The 22,000-nt window shown below is 42.5% G+C and overlaps 1 protein-coding gene and 2 long non-coding RNA genes across 5 annotated transcripts in view; 2 read left to right on the top strand and 1 right to left on the bottom strand.

Annotated features, from left to right (window-relative positions):
- bcl2b (BCL2 apoptosis regulator b) overlaps window positions 1-22,000 on the bottom strand; it is a 153,803-nt gene that overhangs the window by 59,541 nt on the left and 72,262 nt on the right. The window lies entirely within an intron of this gene.
- The window catches only part of LOC140713827 (uncharacterized), a 112,431-nt gene that overhangs the window by 65,677 nt on the left and 24,754 nt on the right, over window positions 1-22,000 (top strand). The window lies entirely within an intron of this gene.
- Window positions 3,113-21,187, top strand: LOC140713828 (uncharacterized). The gene is made up of 4 exons (XR_012095746.1): window positions 3,113-3,234; window positions 5,421-5,522; window positions 15,749-15,848; window positions 17,113-21,187. It is a non-coding gene; the product is annotated as an uncharacterized lncRNA (long non-coding RNA).

Here is a 22,000-nt window from a genome sequence, read left to right as displayed (position 1 = left end):
GCATTATGTCATTTTAATGAGAGACCTCCCTTTGTGTTTTATCACTTATACTCAATACTCCATCTGTTTTGCAAAGATGTGCGGGAACCCACTTTGATTTAAGCACTGCCCAAGTGTGTTTTCACTGAAAGTGTATCTCGTCCTTTCTCATGAAGGAAGGGATCAGTAACGTTTCAGAAAATGAATAGAGTATTAGAAATTATGTAACTGGACTGTCATTCCTGAAACTGCTTAAATGAGGCAAAGTTTCTGATCATGCAAATTTAAATCTACATGGGGCACTGCCACAAGAAAGCAGCATCTTTCATTAATGACCCATCACTCTCCCCCCCCCCCACCCCCCACCCCCCAAACATCCAAGCCACTGCCTTCAGGAAGGAGGTACGGAAGCCTCAGGTCCCACACCACCAGGTTCAGGAACAGTTCTTATCCTTCAGCCAACAAGCTTCTGAACCTCAACATTGAACTGAGTCCACAAACTATAGATTCACTTTCAAGTTTTCATGTTCCCTGCATTATTTATTATTAGTATTTGCTCAGATTGTCTTCTTTTGTACATCAATTGTTTGTCAATCTTCATGTGTAGCTTTTTATTGATTGATTTTTATTGTATTTCTTTGTTCTGGTGTGAATGCCTGCAAGTAAACGAATCCCAGGGTAGCATCAGGTGTAGATAATAAATTTACCTTAACTTTGAAATTCTAGTCAAAAGACATTTGGACACCGAATGATATGCAGTGCAGATTCACTGAACAATCTTTAATTCCTCCTGATAATATGTGTTTGAATAGGTCTCCTGCCGTACTCAGGTTCACATCTTTGGTGTTTGCAAAACGCTATCTGAGGACTAGAATATAAAAGCAAGGATGTAACGTTGAGACTTTATAAAGCACTGATGAGGCCTCACTTGAGAGTATTGTGAGCGGTCTTGGGCCCCTCGTCTTGGAAAGGATGTGCTGAAAATGGAGAGGGTTCAAAGGAGGTTCATGAAAATGATTCCAGAATTGAATGGCTTGTCATATGAAGAGCATTTGATGAATCTGGGCTTGTATTCACTGGAATTCAGAAGAATGAGGGGTGACCTCATTGAAATCTATTGAATGGTGAAAGACCTTGATAGAGTGGATGTGGAGAGGATGTTTCCTAAGACCAGAGGGCGCAGCCTCAGAATAGAAGGGCGTCTTTTTAGAACGGAGGTGGAGAGAAATTTCTTCAGCCAGAGAGTAGTGAATCTTTGGAATTCTTTACAACAGGTAGCTGTGGAGGCCAAGTCTTTACGTATACTTAAGGCAGAGGTTGATAGATTCTTGATTGGTCAAGGCATAAAGGAGTATGGGATGAAGGCAGGATATTGGGGCTGAGGAGAGGAAAATTGGATCAGCCATGATGAAATGGCAGAGCAGACTCAGTGTGCCAAGTGGCCTAATTCTGCTCCTATATCTTATGATCTTGATGATTCATGATGCTGTAGGAACATGGTTTGCCATGACTGTTCCTCTTGGCTAGCAAGTGGCCTCATTTAGAATTCTCAGTCTGACTAGTTGATCCATTTTGTGGTCTATTGGCTGGCATGGTCCAGGTTGTACAGGACCAGGCTTGAGGAAAGGCAAATGAGTGGAAGGTGATCAAATGGAAATGAGTGGAGTTAAGGGAAAAGCAACAGTGAGGTTTGATGCATAATATTTACATATGGTGTCAAATCCACTTGAATTTTATGATCTGACATTTCTAGTCTGAATCTTGAGTGACTCACCAAGTAACTTTGAACAAAATATGTTGCTGTTTTGGTTAAGTTTTGCTTTGAAAGTGAGTCATAGAAACAACACTGGCGATGATCATATTTAGCAGCTCTTTCTTATTTCTCAGTCTTTGTCAATTTAAATGTCACTACTACATTGAAGGTTAATGGCTCTAATATCATAAAAACATAACTGATCTAAAAATGTTCTCTTGGAAAACCCAATGTGAGTACTGGATACCACACATGCTCTACTTATTCAATCAGTACACTTGCATGTTAACTGGTAGCACTTAGACAATAATCATTAAGTTCAGCAAGCACCTTTTCTAGGATGTGTTTTAAACTACTTCTCTTGAATAAAGTGGTTTTTGGAAACTTGAAACTTCAAATGTGCCAGACTGCAACGCCTTAAGCATACAAAAGAGAAAAATGATTAAATTATTTCTGAGTTAATTGGATGCAGTAAAATTTTGATCCATTGGAGAACAGTACAGTGCACTACAGTACAGGCCCTTCAGCCCACAATGTATTGCCAAACTCTCAACCAACTCCAAGGTCAATCTAGCCTTGCCTTCCATATAGCCCTCTATTATTCTTTCATCCATGTGCCTAGGAGTATCATAAATGTTCCTTATGTATTTGCCACTAACACCACCTTTGGTAGCTATCTACCATTCTCTGAGTTAAATCTACTGATATCCCCCCCCCCCCCCCCACCATGCTTCATTAAATGTGACCCTTGTATTAGCCATTTCTGCCCTGGGGAAAAAAATCTTGGCTATCCTTTCGACCTCCTCCAAGAGAACCACAACTTTGCCTGACTCAATGACCCATTGGCTGGAGTCAGGGCTTTATACTTTGGCTCCTGATAGGGCCACCCATGCCAAATGGACCAAAGGGTAGGGGCCAGACTAAGAATGGTCCTCCAGGTTCGGGGGTTCAGCTCAGGACTGATAAAACATAACTATTATGGAAACAGCAATGAAGAATCCTTCTACATCTGCGTTTGACTGTATTCCTGAGTCTCCACCCGGGACTTGCATGACTGACAGTAGGAAGCTACTGACGTGATGAAGAAAGCCCTGAGTGTAGCCAGAGACAGATGACCTTCATTGCTGCCCTAAATGCCACCGGTGTAATGGGCAATGTGTGTGAGATCCACTTGATCTACGCCTCTTCTCATCTTGCATAAATCTATCAAGAGACAAGCTGTCAGGAAACTCCTGGAAATGAGGTATTCACACACAACATTTTTCCAAGGGACTTTGCTAATTGCTTTAGCTTTATTTTGCATTAAACATAGTACCTGTATTGTATTTGAAAATGTATTTTTGCCAACTCATCACAATGTATTATCTGTTTTCAATAACTAGCCTCAAGATGCCTTTATACAAAAGTGCTATCTATGTGCGATGTGAGGTTTATTTTCCGAGCACAGATCACATTTACTAAACCAGACGCTGTGCAATCTTGGATCAAGTCAGAGGTTAAAAGTGAGAGTCAGCATGTATTTCTCTTATGTAATGCATGCTGTCCCATACTGAACTGGTTTTTTTTAGGCTTGATGCTGTACTTAGCATTTTCTTTAGTTTCACTTCTGTTGATCTTCATGCATGTCAACCTGCCTGTAAATGGAAATTCCACCCTCCCATTACTGTGTGAAGGCTGTGATCAGGGGCTGTCCTTTCTTGTTGAGTAGGAGTGGATTAAAATAAGAAAACAAATACATTAGCGCTCCCACCAGCAATTTTCAAGATTCTCTAAATGGGGAAATCCCCCATAGACTATAACGAGAAGCCCCCTACCTGACTTTCCGAAAGGCTGTATTTGGTGCCCAAGGGAAATCAGATTGTACAGAAATGCTTTCACTGGTTTATAAACATTAATATTTTTATTGGATTTTAGAATATAATAATGTGTGTGGAGGTTTTCAGTTTCCAGTGATAGGCCTGACCTTAGACACAAAATTAATGCTTTGATGGCCCATTGCCCGGGTGGATCCAACTGATTAACCGTAATCCACACCCCTGATCGAAATACTGGGCAAAGACATGGATGCTTGTGGTGCGCACTCTATGGGCCACTTGGCTCCATGTTTCTGAATTCCACCGCTTACGTTCACTGGGTTTGATAATTCATGACAAAATCTTTATCAGTCATACACTAGAACAATACCAAGACATGCACTTACACAGCAATACGCTTAACAAAGAAGAGCACTACAAGGCACTAGGTGAGCCTCATTGGCGTAAAATGCTGACAGTGAGGCAAAAGATATAACATTAAGGTAGTTTTGTATCAGGATAATTTTTGAAGAGCATCTTCAAGGTATTTGAGCCACTGGATAAAAGTATCTTCAGGCAGACTGACACCACATCAAGAAATGCTGAAGGTTCTTCTAGTGTTATAGACAATTTTCATAATTTACTCAATAGCTACTATCAGGTGAACTTAGCATTTGATGATTTGCTGCACCATCTCTCAAGTGCTTTACTAATGAGGGCCACTTGGAGAAGTATGGAGTAGATAGGGTCGTAAGAGTTTGCACTGTGTAGATGGACTGAAGGGCCTGTTTCTGTGCTATAGTGCTCTATGACTATGATAGCACAAATAGTAAGAAAGTGACAACATGGCAACAGAGATTCACAAAAACATTGAAATTTGAATTAAAAGCAGTGAATTACTTCACAAACTCTGAAATCAAATGTCAACTTTTACAGAGACCTACGCTCAAAAGTGATGAAATAGAAAATAACTGCAAAAAAGTCCAGAACAAAAACATAAAGTCCTGGAAGAGCTCAGTGGGTTAGTCAGCATCTGTGGAGGGGGAAGAAAGAGTCGAGTTCAAAGTCCCTTCATCTTAACTAGAAATGTGATAAAGCGAGTGAGTTCTGCTTTGCAGAGATAAGAGGGATAGAGAGAATAGAAGAATTCCTGATAAACAAATCAAATCACAATGACCAAAGTAATACCAGCAGGAAGAAACAGAAAAAAATTGGACAGGGAAGTACAGCCACATTTATGAAGAGTTTAAAAGATGCTTTCTTAAATTCAATATTAAGACCCAAACAAAAGATGAGGTACTGTCCGTTGTGTTTACTTTGGAACAATATAAGAGTACAACGATATACAGACCAAATTGGATGGAGAATTAACATAATAGGCAACCAGAAGATCAGAGTCACTGATGCAGACTAAACAGAGGTGGTCTTACAATCTGGTCATTCAATTCATGAGACCAATTCCTGAGCACCAAATACAATATAGTAAATGGGAAATGAAATGCTGCTTCACCCTGAAGTTTTAGTCGCTGAATAGAGATAAAAGAGGTAAAAGGTCAGGGTTTACATTTCCTGAAGATTGGTTAATGGAGCAGAAGACAAAGGTTGATGTGAGACAAAGAAAAGGATCCCTTCAGAATGTTGAAGGCAGTGAGGGGGGTGGTGGTTGAAAAAAGTAATGAGTGGTACTAAAATCCCACTGGAAATGGTTCCATCTCCTGAACATTCCATGCCATAGCAACCACAATGCATGTTACCCTGAATTTCCGCTTGGAACTCTCATAGTTGGAAACGTTAGCTTTGGGGTTGGGGTTCTATGTTAATCAATCTGATAAAAACCTACCATAAATTTTTTAAAAGACTTTTGCCAGGTCATCTCTCAATGATCTGTTATCTAGACAAAAGAACTCCAGCCTGTTTGGTCCTTCCAGGGATGAAATCACTTCCTTCAGTATCAATCTATTCATCACAAGAAACAATGATGGGAATTTACAACTCTGGTAAGGGTGTACAGCAAGTTACATTCATTTTGCCTTTTAATTCTTTTATGAGCTCCTTTTAGAAAAGAGAAGAGAAGGAATTTCTTTAGCCAAAAGGTGGCAAATCTGTGGGATTCATTGCCATGGGCGGCTATGGAGACCACGTCATTGGGTATATTTAAAGTGGAGGTCAATAGATTCTTGATTCATTAGGGTGCTAAAGGATATAGGGAGAAGGCAGGAGAATGGGGTTGAAAGGGATAATAATTCAGCCATGATGGAATGAAGGAACAAACTTGATGAGACAAATAGCCTAATTCTGCTGCAATGTCTTATGATCTTAACAAAGTCAAATGTTCTGTGAAACATTGCTTAGGTGGCCATGTGGAGCCCAATGCTGTATTTGCACTGTACATTTCTGGCAACATATCAGCATGGTCTGTCTACTCACACACCTACAAAGTGCACAAATGCTGTCTGAACAGCCAATTCCAGGAAACACTGTAAAATCAGAACAAAGAAAACAAGCCCTGAGGAATTTTCGGGCAGTGGCATAGTAACAGTGCTTGATAGTGACCTTTAGAAAAGCTGCCCACAAAGATTGGGCAGCCTTTAAGCTGAGAAATCCCCCTCTGTACATGCAGAGTGCTGAGCACTTTGTCTGCGCGGTGATGGGGCAAGAGTAACGGCGCAACTCACGCTTAAATAAGCAGAAAATATAGCGTGAATAGGGATGGACAAAGCAGGGCAAATGATCTGCCGGCTGTCAATAATGGGAGCTGGTGGAAACCATTGTCATTTTTGGTAGGTTTAGCTTGGTGCTATAGAGCTGTTTTGTGAGATTCGGAGAGCAGGCTTATTGACACTGTTTTCCCCAGGAGGCAGTGTAATACAGAAACGGTCAGTCAAAAATAACCCAGTCGATCAATCGGCCACCGGTGCACATTCTTACAGTCGGTCCAAAATGGTTCATTTAAGACTACGGGTGAGGAAGGAATAGGGATTAGAAAATATAACTGGAGGACAAGCCCTTACCTCCGAACTTCCAAAGATTATGACTAATCTTTGACTTTGTCACCTCTTTCTGGCACCCAACCCAGTCTCTTAATTCTCTTTATCCAAAAATAACATCAATCTTTCAAATACATTCAGCAACTCTACCTTTTCCTTGGGTAGGGAATTTCAAAGATTTAAATATTTGCTATGCTTTGAATCAAGAAACTTATCAAGTCACAGTCCTGAATTATTTAGAAGGTGATCAACTCTACATCAACCTTTTCAAGACCACTGGGAAATTTGTACATTTCAATGAGATCACGTCTCATTCTTCTGAACACAAGAAAGTATTGGTCTAATCTGTTTAGTGTCTTCACGTAGGGTATCAATCCAGTCAGACATTGTGGTATCCCATCTATTACACTGTACACCTCCCCTTGGTATGAACCTGGCCTGTACACAATATTCCAAGAATGGTCACGCTAAGACTCTGTGTAATAAGTTGCCTTTGTTCACATCCACATCCATTTGCAGTAAATGTCAGCACACCTTATTCCTTCAAGCAACACACACAAATTGCTGGTGGAACACAGCAGGCCATGCAGCATCTATAGGAAGAAGCACTGTTGACGTTTCGGGCCGAGACCCTTCATCAGGACTAACTGAAAGAAAAGATAGTAAGAGATTTGAAAGTGGGGGGGGGGCGTATGTGAAATGATAGGAGAAGACTGGAGGGGATGAGGTGAAGCTGAGAGCTGGAAAGGTGATTGGCAAAAGGGATACAGAGCTGGAGAAGGGAAAGGGTCATGGGATGAGAGGCCTAGTAGAAAGAAAGGGGGGGGGAGCACCAGAGGGTGATGAAGAACAGGCAGAGTGATGGGCAGAGAGAGAACAAAAAGGGAAGGGGGGAAAAATAAATAAATCAGGGATGGGGTAAGAAGGGGAAGAGGGGCATTAACGGAATTTAGAGAAGTCAGTGTTCATGCCATCAGGTTGGAGGCTACCCAGATGGTATATAAGGTGTTGTTCCTCCAACCTGAGTGTGGCTTCATCTTGACAGTAGAGGAGGCCATGGATAGACATATCGGAATGGGAATGGGACGTGGAATTAAAATGTGCGGCCACTGGGAGATCCTGCTTTCTCTGGAGGACAAAGTGTAGGTGTTCAGCAAAATGGTCTCCCAGTCTGCGTCGGGTCTCACCAATATATAAAAGGCCACACCGGGAGCACCGGACGCAGTATACCACACCAGCCGACTCACAGGTGAATTGTCAGCTCACCTGGAAGGACTGTCTGGGGTCCTGAATGGTGGTGAGGGAGGAAGTGTAAGGGCAGGTGTAGGACTTGTTCCGCCTATAAGGATAAGTGCCAGGAGGGAGATCGGTGGGAAGGGTTGGGGGGTTGAATGGACAAGGGAGTTGCATAGGGAGCGATCCCTGCGGAAAGCAGAAAAGGGGGGGAGGGAAAGATGTGATTGGTCGTGGAATCCCGTTGGAGGTGGCAAAGTTACAGAGAATTATATGTTGGACCCGGAGGCTGGTGGGGTGATAGGTGAGGACAAGGGGAACCCTATCCTGAGTGGGGTAGCGGGAGGGTGGGGTGAGGGCAGATGTGCGGGAAATGGGAGAGATACGTTTGAGAGCAGAGTTGATGGTGGAAGAAGGGAAGCCCCTTTAGAAACATAGAAACATAGAAAACAGGTGCAGGAGTAGGCCATTCGGCCCTTCGAGCCTGCACCACCATTCAGTATGATCATGGCTGATCATCCAACTCAGAACCCTGTACATGTTTTCTCTCCATACCCCCTGATCCCTTTAGCCACAAGGGCCATATCTAACTTCCTCTTAAATATAGTCAATGAACCGGCCTCAACTGTTTCCTGTGGCAGAGAATTCCACAGATTCACCACTCTCTGTGTGAAGAAGTTTTTCCTCATCTCAGTCCTAAAAGGCTTCCCCTTTATCCTTAAACTGTGACCCCTCGTTCTGGACTTCCCCAACATCGGAAACAATCTTCCTACATCTAGCCTGTCCAATCCCTTTAGAATTTTATACGTTTCAATAAGATCCCCCCTCAGTCTTCTAAATTCCAGTGAGTATAAGCCTAGTCGATCCAGTCTTTCTTCATATGAAAGTCCTACCATCCCAGGAATCAATCTGGTGAACCTTCTCTGTACTCCCTCTATGGCAAGAATGTCTTTCCTCAGATGAGGGGACCAAAACTGCACACAATATTCTAGGTGCGGTCTCACCAAGGCCTTGTACAACTGCAGTAGAACCTCCCTGCTCCTGTACTCAAATCCTTTTGCTATGAATGCCAACATACCATTTGCCTTTTTCACTGCCTGCTGTACATGCATGCCCACCTTCAATGACTGGTGTACAATGACACCCAGGTCTCGTTGCATCTCCTCCTTTTCCTAATCGGCCACCGTTCAGATAATAATCTGTTTTCCTGTTCTTGCAACCAAAGTGGATAACCTCACATTTATCCACATTAAATTGCATCTGCCATGAATTTGCCCACTGACCTAACCTATCCAAGTCACCCTGCATCCTCTTAGCATCCTCCTCACAGCTAACACCGCCGCCCAGCTTCGTGTCATCCACAAACTTGGAGATGCTGCATTTAATTCCCTCGTCTAAATCATTAATATATATTGTAAACAACTGGGGTCCCAGCACTGAGCCTTGCGGTACCCCACTGGTCACTGCCTGTCATTCTGAAAAGGTCCCGTTTACTCCCACTCTTTGCTTCCTGTCTGCCAACCAATTCTCTATCCACATCAATACCATACCCCCAATACTGTGTGCTTTAAGTTTGCACACTAATCTCCTGTGTGGGACCTTGTCAAAAGCCTTTTGAAAATCTAAATATACCACATCCACTGGCTCTCCCCATCCACTTTACTAGGTACATCTTCAAAAAATTCTATAAGATTCATCAGACATGATTTTCCTTTCACAAATCCATGCTGACTTTGTCTGATGATTTCACCTCTTTCCAAACATGCTGTTATCACATCTTTGATAACTGACTCTAGCATTTTCCCCACCACTGATGTCAGACTAACTGGTCTATAATTCCCCAGTTTCTCTCTCCCTCCTTTTTTAAAAAGTGGGGTTACATTAGCCACCCTCCAATCCTCAGGAACTAATCCAGAATCTAAGGAGTTTTGAAAAATAATCACTAATGCAACCACTATTTCTTGGGCTACTTCCTTAAGCACTCTGGGATGCAGACCATCTGGCCCTGGGGATTTATCTGTCTTTAATCCCTTCAATTTACCTAACACCACTTCCCTACTAATATGTATTTCCCTCAGTTCCTCCATCTCATTAGACCCTCGGTCCCTTACTATTTCCAGAAGATTATTTATGTCCTCCTTAGTAAAGACAGAACCAAAGTAGTTATTCAATTGGTCTGCCATGTCTTTGTTCCCTATGATCAATTCACCTGTTTCTGACTGTAAAGGACTTACATTTGTCCTGACCAATCTTTTTCTTTTCACGTATCTATAAAAGCTTTTACAGTCAGTTTTTAAGTTCCCTGCCAGTTTTCTCACATAATCTTTTTTCCCTTTCCTAATTAAGCCCTTTGTCCTCCTCTGCTGGTCTCTGAATTTCTCCAAGTCCTCAGGTGTGCCGCTTTTTTTTGCTAATTTATATGTTTCTTCTTTGGACTTGATACTATCCCTAATTTCCCCTGTTAGCCACGGGTGCACTACCTTCCCTGGTTTATTCTTTTGCCAAACTGGTATGAACAATTGTAGTTCATCCATGCGATCTTTAAATGCTTGCCATTGCATATCCACCATCAACCCTTTAAGTATCATTTGCCAGTCTATCTTAGCTAATTCACGTCTCATACCTTCAAAGTTACCCTTCTTTAAGTTCAGAACCTTTGTTTCTGAATTAACTATGTCACTCTCCATCTTAATGAAGAATCCTACCATATTATGGTCACTCTTACCCAAGGGGCCTCGCACGACAAGATTGCTAACTAACCCTTCCTCATTGCTTAATACCCAGTCTAGAATGGCCTGCTCTCTAGTTGGTTCCTCGACATGTTGGTTCAGAAAACCATCCCGCATGCATTCCAAGAAATCCTCTTCCTCAGCACCCTTACCAATTTGGTTCACCCAATCTATATGTAGATTGAAGTCACCCATTATAACTATTGTTCCTTTATTGCACGCATTTCTAATTTCCTGTTTAATGCCATCTCCAACCTCACTACTACTGTTAGGTGGCCTGTACACAACTCCCACCAGCGTTTTCTGCCCCTTAGTGTTATGCAGCTCTACCCATATCGATTCCACATCCTCCAGGCTAATGTCCTTCCTTTCTATTGCGTTAATCTCCTCTCTAACCAGCAATGCTACCCCACCTCCTTTTCTTTCCTGTCTATCCCTCCTGAATATTGAATATCCCTGGATGTTGAGCTCCCATCCTTGGTCACCCTGGAGCCATGTCTCTGTGATCCCAACTATATCATATTCATTAATAAATATCTGCACATTCAATTCATCCACCTTGTTATGAATGCTCCTCGCATTGACACATAAAGCCTTCAGGCTTGTTTTTAGAACACTCTTAGCCCTTATACAATTATAAGTTTTCCTTTGTTTAAAAAAGGAAGACATCTCCTTTATCCTGGAATGAAAAGTCTCATCTTGAGAGCAGATGTGGTGGAGACAAAGGAATTGTGAGCAGGGGATGGCATTTTTGCAAGAGACAGGGTGGGAAGAGGAATAGTCCAAGTAGCTGTGAGAGTCTGTAGGCTTATAGTAGATATCACTAGATAAGCCATCTCCAGAGATGGAGACAGAAAGATCGAGAAAGGGTAGGGAGGTGTCGGAAATGGACCAGGTAAATTTGAGGACAGGGTGAAAGTTGGAGGCAAAGTTAATGAAGTCAATGAGCTCAGCATGCGTGCAGGAGGCAGCGCCAATGCAGTCGTCGATGTAGCGAAGGAAAAGAGGGGGACGGATACCCGTATAGAGTTGGAACATGGACTGTTCCACAAAGCCAACAAAAAGGCAGGCATAACTGGGACCCATGCGGGTGCCCATGGCTACACCCTTGGTTTGGCGGAAGTGGGAGGAGCCAAAGGAGAAATTATTGAAAGTAAGATCTAATTCCGCTAGACGGAGGACAGTGGTGGTAGAGGGGAATTGGTTAGGTCTGGAATCCAAAAAGAAGCAGAAAGCTTTGAGTACTTCCTGGTGGGGGATGGAGGTATATAGGGACTGGACGTCCATGGTGAAAATAAGACGGAGGGGGCCAGGGAACTTAAAATCATTGAAAAAATTCAAAGCATGAGAAGTGTCACGAACATAGGTGGGAAGAGATTGAACAAGTGGGGATAAGACAGTGTCAAGGTATGCAGAAATGAGTTCAGTGGGGCAGGAGCAAGCTGAGACAATGGGTCTACCTGAACAGGCAGGTTTGTGGACCTTGGGTAGGAGGTAGAAACGGGAAGTGCGGGGTGTGGGAACTATGAGGTTGGTGGCAGTGGATGGGAGATCCCCAGAGCTGATAAGGTTGGTGATGGTGTGGGAGATAGTGGCCTGGTGCTCCTTAGTGGGGTCATGATCAAAGGGTAAATAAGAGGAGGTATCAGCAAGTTGTCACTGTGCCTCGGCCAAGGAGAGGGCAGTACGCCAGACGACAACAGCACCCCCCCCCCCCGCCCCCTTATCAGTGGGTTTTATAGTGAAGTTGGGATTGGTGCAGAGGGAGTGGAGAGCAGAGTGTTCGGAAGGAGTGAGGTTGGAATTGGAACAAGGTGTGGCGAAGTCGAGACGGTTGATGTCCCATCAGCAGTTAGCAATAAAGAGATCCAGAGCAGGCAGAAGACCAGAGCAGGGTGTCCATGAAGAGGAGGAGGGTTGAAGACGGGAGAAGGGGTCATCGGTGGGGGTGGGAGAGTCCTTGCTGAAGAAGTAGACTCGAAGACTGAGCCGGCGGAAGAAGAGTTCAGTGTCATGGCGAACGCGGAACTCGCTGAGGTGTGGGCAAAGGGGGACAAAGGTGAGGCCCTTACTGAGGACAGAGCACTCTGCCTCAGAGAGTTAAAGGTCGGAGGGAATGGTAAAGACCTGGCATGGATGAGAGATGGGATCAGTGGGGGGAGGTGGAGGCTGGTGGTGTCGGTGGAGAGGGGAGGGTTGGGGTGAGAGGAAGATGGAGCCTCTGAGGGTCCAGGAGTTGACAGTGGGATCTGAGGGAGAGGGGATGCAGAGTGGTGGTGGGGGTAAGGGGAGACGGGAGTCTCAATCACAGCATGTGAAGACCCGGCCTGGAGTTCAAGGCTGGACTCGCAGTTGGAGGCTGCACAATCGCTTTGAAGGTGTCCATGGTCATTGGAACCCGTGTTGATGGTGTTAGAGCCCGGGTTTTGAAAAATAAGATATAGGAGCAGAATTAGGCCATTTGGCCCATTGAGTCCGCACTGCCATTTCATCATGGCTGATCCATTTCCCCCTCAGCCCCAATCTTCTGCCTCCCCTTCCCCCCCACTGTATCCCTTCATGCCCTGACCAATCAAGAATCTAATGACCTCTGCCTTAAATATACATAAAGACTTGGCCTCCACAGCTACCCATGGCAACTAATTCCATTTCTCTGGCTAAAGAAATTCCTCCTCATCTCTGTTCTAAAAGAACACCCCTCTATTTTGAGGCTGTGTCCTCTCCACATCCACTCTATCAAGTCCTTTCACTATTCTACAGGTTTCAATTAGGTCACCCCTCATTCTTATAAATTCCAGTGAATACAGGACCAGAGACATCAAACACTCTTCACATGACTAGCCGTTAAATCCTGGAATCATTTTTGTAAACCTCCTTTGAACCCTCTCCAGTTTCAGCACTTCCTTTCTAAGACAAGTGCTCAAACTACACATAAATTACACATAAATGAGGCCTTACCACTGCTTTATAAAGTCTCAACATTACATCCTTGCTTTTCTATACTAGTCCTTTTGAAACGAATGCTAACATTACATTTGTCTTCCTCACCACAGACTCAACCTGCAAATTAACCTTTAGGGAATTCTGCGCAATGACTCCTAGGTCCCTTTGCACCTCAGTTTTTTGCATGTTCTCTCCAGTTAGAAAAGAGTCAACCCTTTCATTTCTACCAAAGTGTGTGACTGATACTGCATTCCATCTGCCACATCCAAATCATTGACATATAATGTAAAGAGAATCATTCCCAACACAGACCCCTGTGGAACACCACTAGTCACCAGCAGCCAACCAAAAAAAGATCCTTTTATTCCCACTCTTTGCCTCCTGCCAATCAGTCACTGCTTTATCCATGCTAGAATCTTTTCTGTGATACCATGGGTTCATAGTTTGTTAAGCAGCCTTATATGTGGCACCTTGTCAAAGGCCATCTGATAATCCAAGTGCACGACATTAACCAAATCTTCTTTGTCTATCCTGCTTGTTATTTCTTCAAAGAATTCCAACAGATTTGTCATGAAACATTGTCCCTTGAAGAAACCATACTGACTATGGCCTATTTTATCACATGCCTTCAAGTATCCCAAGAACTCATCCTTAATAATCAACTCCAACATCTTCCCAACCACTGAGGTCAGACTAACTGGTCTGTAGGTTTCTTTCTTCTGCCTCTCTCTCTTGAATAATGTACTGATATTTGCAATTTTCCAGTATTCCAGAACTATTCCAGATTCTAGTGATTCTTGGAAGATCCTTCCTAATGCCTCCATGATCTCTTCGGCCACATCTTTCAGAACACTGAGGTGTGCATTATCTGCTCCAGGTGACTCATCTACCTTCAGACCTTTCCATTTCCCAAGAACATTCTCTCTAGTTATGGTAACTTCACACATTTCATGACCCCTGACACCTGGAATTTCCACCATATTGTTAGTGTCTTCCACACTGAAGACTGATGCAAAATACTTATTCCGTTCATCCACCATTTCATTGAACCCTATTACTACCTCTCCAGCAATCTGATATCCACTCTTGCTTCTCTTTTAAGCTTTATGTATCTGAAGAAACTTTTGGTATCCTCTTTAATGTTATTGGCTAGCTTACTTTTGTCTTCCATCTTTACCTTCTTAATGAATGTTTTAGTTGCCTTTGGTTGGTTTTTAAAAGCTTCCCAATGTCTTAATTTCCCATTCATTCTTGCTCTATTATATGCCCTCTCTTTGGCTTTTATGTTGGCTTTGACTTCCCTTGTTAGCCATGATTGTGTCATCTTGTCTTTAGAGTATTCCTTCCTCTTTGGAATGTAAATATCCTGTGCTTTCTGAACTGCTGCATAAATTCCAGCCACTGTTGCTTCTGCCGTCATCCCTGCCAGTGTTCTTTTCCAATCAAATCTGGCCACCTCGTCCTGCAGGCCTTTTACTCCACTGTAATACTGATAAATCTGACTTTAGCTTCTCCTTCTCAAATTTCAGGATGAATTCGATCATATTGTAAGTTGCTCTTCAGGGTTATTTTACCTTAAGCTCACTAATCAACTCCAGTTCATTACACACCACCCAGTCCGGAACAGCTGATCCCTTAGTGGGCTCAACCATGAGTTTCTCTAAAAAGCCATCTCGCAGGCATCCTAGAAATCGCCCACTTGGAATCCCATACCAACCTGATTTTCCCAATCTACCTACATATTGAAATCCCCCATGACTATTGTAACATTGTTATTTGGCATGCATTTTCTGTCTTCTGTTATAACTTGTAGACCACATCCTTGCTACCGTTTGTGGGTATGTACACAACTTCCATCAGGATTTTTTTATTGCTGCAGTTCCTTAGCTCTATCCACAACGATTCAACACCTTTTGACCCTCTGTCGCCTCTTTCTAAGGATTTAATTTCATTATTGCTTGCTCTATTAGCGTGTTAACCATAACTGATACATGCCCAAGGACACACAGCTACTTCTAACAACATTTTTAAATCTCTTCTGAACAAAACACTCTGCTGTATTTTCTGGATGCCTTCACATTTTCTACATTGATTTCCATCTGCCTTGTACTCAAGCAGGGGTTCCCAACCCTATTTATGCCACGGGTCTCCACCATTAACTGAGGGCATGGACCCCAGGTTGGGAACCCCTGCTTAAAACTAAGCATTACGAAAGTGGGGAAGGACAGAATGTTCGTACATGGTATAATTCAGACTGGATTCAGAAGTAATAGGATTTGAAAAGAATCAACTTGGATATTTTGAAAAAAAAAGTTGTTCTCTCGTTTTGAGGTTGCAACTAGCAGACCAAATGAGGGAAACTAATGAACGTCAACTCAAGAGATTCGGCAGATGCTGGAAATCCGGAGTCACATAAACAACGCGCACTAAGGTACTGATGATGGCATAAAAAAGATTGGAAACCCTTGGTTTAAAGCCTGATGTGCCACCCTAATTACTTGCTTCACTTTAAAAAAAAGCATGACCCACACCAGTCAAGTAAAGCCCTGGTGAAATGGAAGCCCTTCATTCCATCCATGCGCCCATGGACATTACCTCAATGTTCCTGCTCTCTTTTTGCCCTACCCATTTATTTCTATTAGATTCACAGTGCTGTGCAAAAACGTCTCAGTCACGCTGCTTTGTACACGTGCCCGAGACTTTTTGCACAGTACTATATTCGTCGACGTGGAGCAGAGAGAGCGAGTATGTAAATCTGGTGAGAGCAAAGGATGTTGAGAATTGTGAGGGTGGAGAACTGCAGGAGAGGTGTGAGACAGGTGGCAGAGGAGGAGTGTTGGGGCAGAGGAAGTTTGGGTGCAGACACACCTAGCCCTGAGACACCAGGCAAGGTCATTTGATTCCAAACAACTCGTTTATTTATCGTTACAGAATGTCTCTCTGGTCCTTCCCAGCTCCCTCCCCTTTTCCTAACCATGATTCCCCTCTCAGACCACAATAGAAACTCATATCAGAACCAGGGTTACATAATGAAACTTTTCTTTGCAGCAGCAGTACAGCGCAATACATAAAATTACTACAGTTCTGTACAAAAGTCTCAGGCACTCGAATGGTATATATGTGCCTAAGAGTTTTGCACACTGTATATAAATATATTTCCTCCTGTAATTTGTAGTACAGTATATGTATTTTACAGTAATGTAGTGCAAAGCATGAAATTTCAGGCCATTCATCAGCGATAATAAACCTAATTCTGACTCTAACTCAATTTAATCATGAGTTGCCAAAACTTAGCACATCTGCACAAGCAGCTCATCTAACCATTTCCAGCTCTTCAGATTGCAAGACGAGGATTATTTCAGGTCATCTACAAGCTCCACAGAAGTCCCAGTAGTATACTTTACCTGGTATAAATAGCCTTAGCCACTTCCACAACGGACCCACTACATCAGCAGAAGTTCAGGCGTGGCGAGCTAAACCAACCACCACACAAGATGGGCAAACAAAGTAAACAAATACAGTCAGCCAGTGTGACTGCTGAATACTGGTGATTTCCGTCCCATTGGGTAGGTCATCAATCTGAACACTATTTAGCATGAGGAACTCAAAAATATCAGGGTGTGGTCCTGCATTTAAATATTTCCATTGGTGGGTGGTACACTTGACTTCAATCACTCTTTTTATTTCCAACACAGCAGAATAAATCTACAACAACACACACAAAATGCTGGAAGGACTCAGCAGGTCAGGCAGCACCTGTGGAAATGAACAAACGGCCAACATTTCGTGCAGAGGCCCTTCTTCAGGGCAGATTCTTCAGAATAAATCTACTCTCTCCGCACTACTAAACTCAACGTTATCCGCATTTCCTTCACGAAAATACAGAAATCCTTTTGGAATATATTTAGAAATATAGTTAAAGAAATAATTAATCTCAAAATGAAGAAACTGAACAACGCCTAGACAAACATGCTTGTTCATTACTTCCATCCAATGTGCTTTCACAGATCCAGTCACTCGATCCATTATATTTATTTAGGGATACAGCACAGTAACGGGTCTTTCCGATCCAAAGAGTCCGTGCTGCCCAATTTGGAACGTGGGAGGAAACCAGAGCACCCGGAGGAAACCCACGTGGTCATGGGGAGAACATTTGCTCAAGATTGTTCAACTGTTGGAACAAGTTACACTGAGAATAAATGAAAAAAAAAGTTTTCAATATAGTAGGAAGCTTTAGGCAGAATATTATGTGGGCCTTAAAGGCAACATTGATTTTTCAGACTAGAAAAAAAAATCTATAGCAACAAATGTCTTTAAGTCACCGAGCAATTCAATTGCTGCCTCAGATGGCAAAGTATAATTTCACGGCCACCTTGTTCCATTGGACCCTCAATCAAATCAGACTTGTTTTGTCTTCCGAAGACCAGAGTTCGTTTTGAATTACGTGCATTAGTTATTGCCGCTCTAGTACTAATCAGTATGCTGAAAGTCAAAAAAAATCTAAATTCAGAAACTATCCAATGACTTACTACTTTCTTGTGTAGACAGACAGCTCAGTTAGACAGAAATAATGGGGAAACGCCGCTCAACTAGAAAAAATAAATTATTTGGAAAGCACTTTAAATAATTTAGCAAGGAACTAGCCAAGAACTGAAACGTTTATTATGTGATAAAACATTACCAAGCAGGCACACACAAAATGCACCCTTCTCTCTTTTTCCATTCCCCATTCTGGCTCTCCTCTTACCCCTTCTCTTCTCACCTGCCCCTGGTGCTCCTCTTCCTTCCCTTTCTCCAATGTCCATTCTCCTCACCTATCAGATTCCTTCATCTTCAGACCTTCACCTCTTCCACCTATCCCTCCCAGTTTCTTGTTTCATTCCCCCTCCCCTACCCACCTTCCTATTACCTGGCATCACCCGTCACCTTCTAACTTGTACTCCTTCCCCTCTCTCCGCTTTCTTATTCCTCTTCCTTTCCAGCCCTGATGAAGAGTGTTGGCCTGAAATGTCGACTATTTATTCCTCTCCATAGATGCTGCCTGATCTGCTGAGCTCTTCCAGCATTGCATGTGTTTCTCTGGGTTTCCAGCATCTGCCAAATGTCTTTCATTTATTACCAAGTAAACATTGTTGAAGGGGTACAATTATGTTGAGATACCAGAAGTTTAAGCCCAAAGGGATCTTGTCTCATTTTGGACAGTTAGAACACAGGAACAGACCAGTCAATCCACAGTGTTGTGCCAAACTAGCTGAAAAGCAATTCAAAAACACCCAAGCCGTTATAGCTACACCATACCCATATCCCACCATCCTCCTCACATCCATGTGCCTATCCAAACATCTCTTAAAAGCCTCTAATGTATTTGCCTCTACCACCATACCAGGCAGCACATTCCAGGCATCCATCACTCTCTGAGCAAAAAACTTACCCCTCACATCCCCCTTGAACCTAAACCCTCTCACCTTCAATGCATGCCTTCTGGTATTAGATATTTCAGCCCTGGGAAACAAGATATTCTCTGTCCACTCTATCTATGCCTCTCCTAATTTTGTAAACCTCTATCAGATCTCCCCTCAGCCTCCGGCACTCCAGAGAAAACAACCCAAGTTTATCCAGCCTCTCTTGATAGCACATGCTTTCTAAACCAGGCAGCATACCTTCTACACTCTCTCCAAAGGCTCAACATCCTTCCTATAGTGGGGCAACCAGAACTGTGTACAATACTCTTGCTGTTGAGGCAATGATGAGTTTTAAACAAGAATACACCTTGGTGAATGGGTAAAACTAGCAATTGCTTGTCGAACAGGAAAAAGATCCAGCCTGCTTATCAGGGAAGAGGCTGCAGCATCCACACCAGGACAGGTAGACTCACAAACCTCCAATGTGTCAGGCTGATCAACACCTCCACCCATTAACGAACCGCACCACCACTACATTCACATCAGCACTCCTCTCCACAGCCCCTCAGCACTCTTCAACCCACCCTCTGCAGTGCCACTTTACACCTACACTGACACAGTCACCGCCCTATTGTGTTTTCAAAAGTCCCGCTGCTACCTGGAAGTATTTATCTTGCCAAAAGTCACTTTGTCACATTTTCATTTCCTGTTAGAGTTACCTTATGTACAGGTACTTCTGCATCCAGCATCAGTTTATGCACATGCAGTTAGTTTATGTATACAAGTTAATCTTATGTATATACGGCCATACTCAGTTACTTGTACACAAACACAAGAGATTCTGCGGATGCTGGAAATCCAGAGGAACACACACAATTCTGGAGGAATTCAGCGGTTCAGGCAGCATCTATAGAAAGGAATAAACAGTTGACCCTTCAGGCCAAGACCCTTCATCGGGACTTGTACACTGTTTTGTATAGGATTGTTTTTATATTAACTGTGTTCTTTATGCTTATTATCTCTCCCTCTCTTCTGAAGATGTTGAGGATGTTACCAAAGTTCTGTATTCATGAATTTTGGACTATGGACTTTTTCATTCCTATGGTTTTTATATTCTGTGTTGTCACCTTTTCTTTCTAGTTGTTTTTTCTGTGCAGGGGAAGAGAATCTGGGAATCAATGTTCTTGTTGCACTTTTGAGTGGGGAAGGGGAGTTTAAGGGTGTGTAATGATCGTGTTGCCAATCTTTATTTATGTGCAGTGGGGCTAAGTTTTCTGTTTCTCTTTGAACTGACTTCCATGGTTTTCTTTGTTTCATGGCTATCTGGAGAAGAAGAATCTCAGATTTGTATACCACAGACATATGTTGATAATAAATGAACCTTTTGAACCTTTATTTTGTTTATTTTAAGATACACTGGATCTGCAGTAACAATAATTTCATTCTTCTTTACAACTGTATACAGAAAAAAAAGACAATAAATAATCTTGAAGGACATCCACTGCAAACAATTCACGTAACAATGCATTGTTCTAATAAACTTAAGTAACATCTCCCATATTGTGTTAGGTGCAACCTAGATAAAGGCACTTAAAACAAATGCAACAACTTCATATGAGTTCTGCAGGAAGCTTCAGGATGTGATAATTTATTCTATAGCATCAAAATCACCCAGTTTCTTAGAAAAGATAGCTACCACTACCGGCGTTCTTAGAGTTCAAGCAACGCAGCCTAACATTTCATCTAATTATAGCCAATGGAAGTCCAAAGTTCAAGCTCACCTGGCCTTCAATTATTTGCATAACCTGGACTTAAATGGAGGCAACAGCAGAATTCACAGTTCTGCAACATGAAAATCTCAGCTGTATCAAAAAGAGGGTGCCCCCTGCCTCCAAAAACCACTGGTCTGGTACAAGTCAGCCAATCAGAAGAGCTTTAAAATCAGCTTTTGTAAAAAGTCCCTTGCCTCTAAATAATTCTCCCTAGCCCAACTACAGTTTCAGTTTGATTTTTAGCCCAGACTACTTAGCACATGCCAAAAATAAACATATTTGCAATGAAAATCTATAAATAGGCTTGAAGTATTTTTTATGCCCTAGCTCACGTAGATATGCCTGGTTTGTGTTTAACACTATGTGGGAGATGTAGTGTCAGTGTTTATTACCAACTGCTCTGTTGATTGAGTGTCTTGTTGTGTCTTTGCTTTGACAAGCTGATTTAGACTTCACTCATTGACTTTAACCTGGACCTAATATACAGACAATTTATAGATGCATCTACTCCAGGTAGATTCAAGATTCAAGATTGTCATTCTTCAGTACACAAATGTAGAGGAGAATGAAACGATTGTTACTTTGGATCCGATGCAGCATAAAGAAAACAATAAACAAACAAAAATGAAATCAATATAAATATAAAAGCAGTGCTATAAAACACAATGTGCAAGTAATTGTTATATATGTACATAGACTGATTGGATGTACATAAAGTGATGCTAGGTGAGGAGTTACACAGTTGTGGTGGGGTGGGTTAATGGGTCAAGGTGTTGATCAGCCTGATGACTTGGGGGAGTAACTATTTCTGAGACTGGTGGTCCTGTTGTGGATGATCCGTAGCCACCTCCCTGAGGGGAGCGGGACAAACAAAATTTAAAACTAGTTTAAAACTCAAAGCAAGCTTAAAACCAGTGTCGTTCAACAGATATAAAATTCACTGAATTCTCCCTCCTGATACATTACTTTGGCCACACACTTTATAAATGTGCCTTTGAAGTCTATTACGCTCCAGCTACAAGATCCTGGATTATCCAGGAACAACTTGAGAGGCTATGCTAAATCAACCCATTCCGTAGGTACAGTAGATGCAAGATGGTAGGATAACAGCCAGTTCAAGAACAGAGAAAATGTACTAAGATGTTACTGGGACTTGAGGACCTGCGTTAAACTGAAGAGATTAGGACTTCATTCCTTTGAGAGTAGAATGAGGAGAGATTTGGCCAAAGTTATGAGTGGTATATAGATATAATAAATACAAGCAGGATTTTTCCCCCAGGGAGACTAGAACTAGAGGTCATGGGCTAAGGGTTAAAGGTGAAATGCTTAAGGGGAACATGAGGGGGAACTTCTTCATTCAGAATGTGGAATGAGCTGCCAGCGCAAGTGATGGATGCAGGTTTGATGTC

The sequence above is a fragment of the Hemitrygon akajei genome, chromosome 20 (assembly GCF_048418815.1).
Source record: "Hemitrygon akajei chromosome 20, sHemAka1.3, whole genome shotgun sequence".
In the NCBI taxonomy this organism is placed as follows: domain Eukaryota; kingdom Metazoa; phylum Chordata; class Chondrichthyes; order Myliobatiformes; family Dasyatidae; genus Hemitrygon; species Hemitrygon akajei.
Note: the sequence above shows the minus strand (reverse complement) of the source record. Positions and strands in the feature narration are given on the sequence as shown.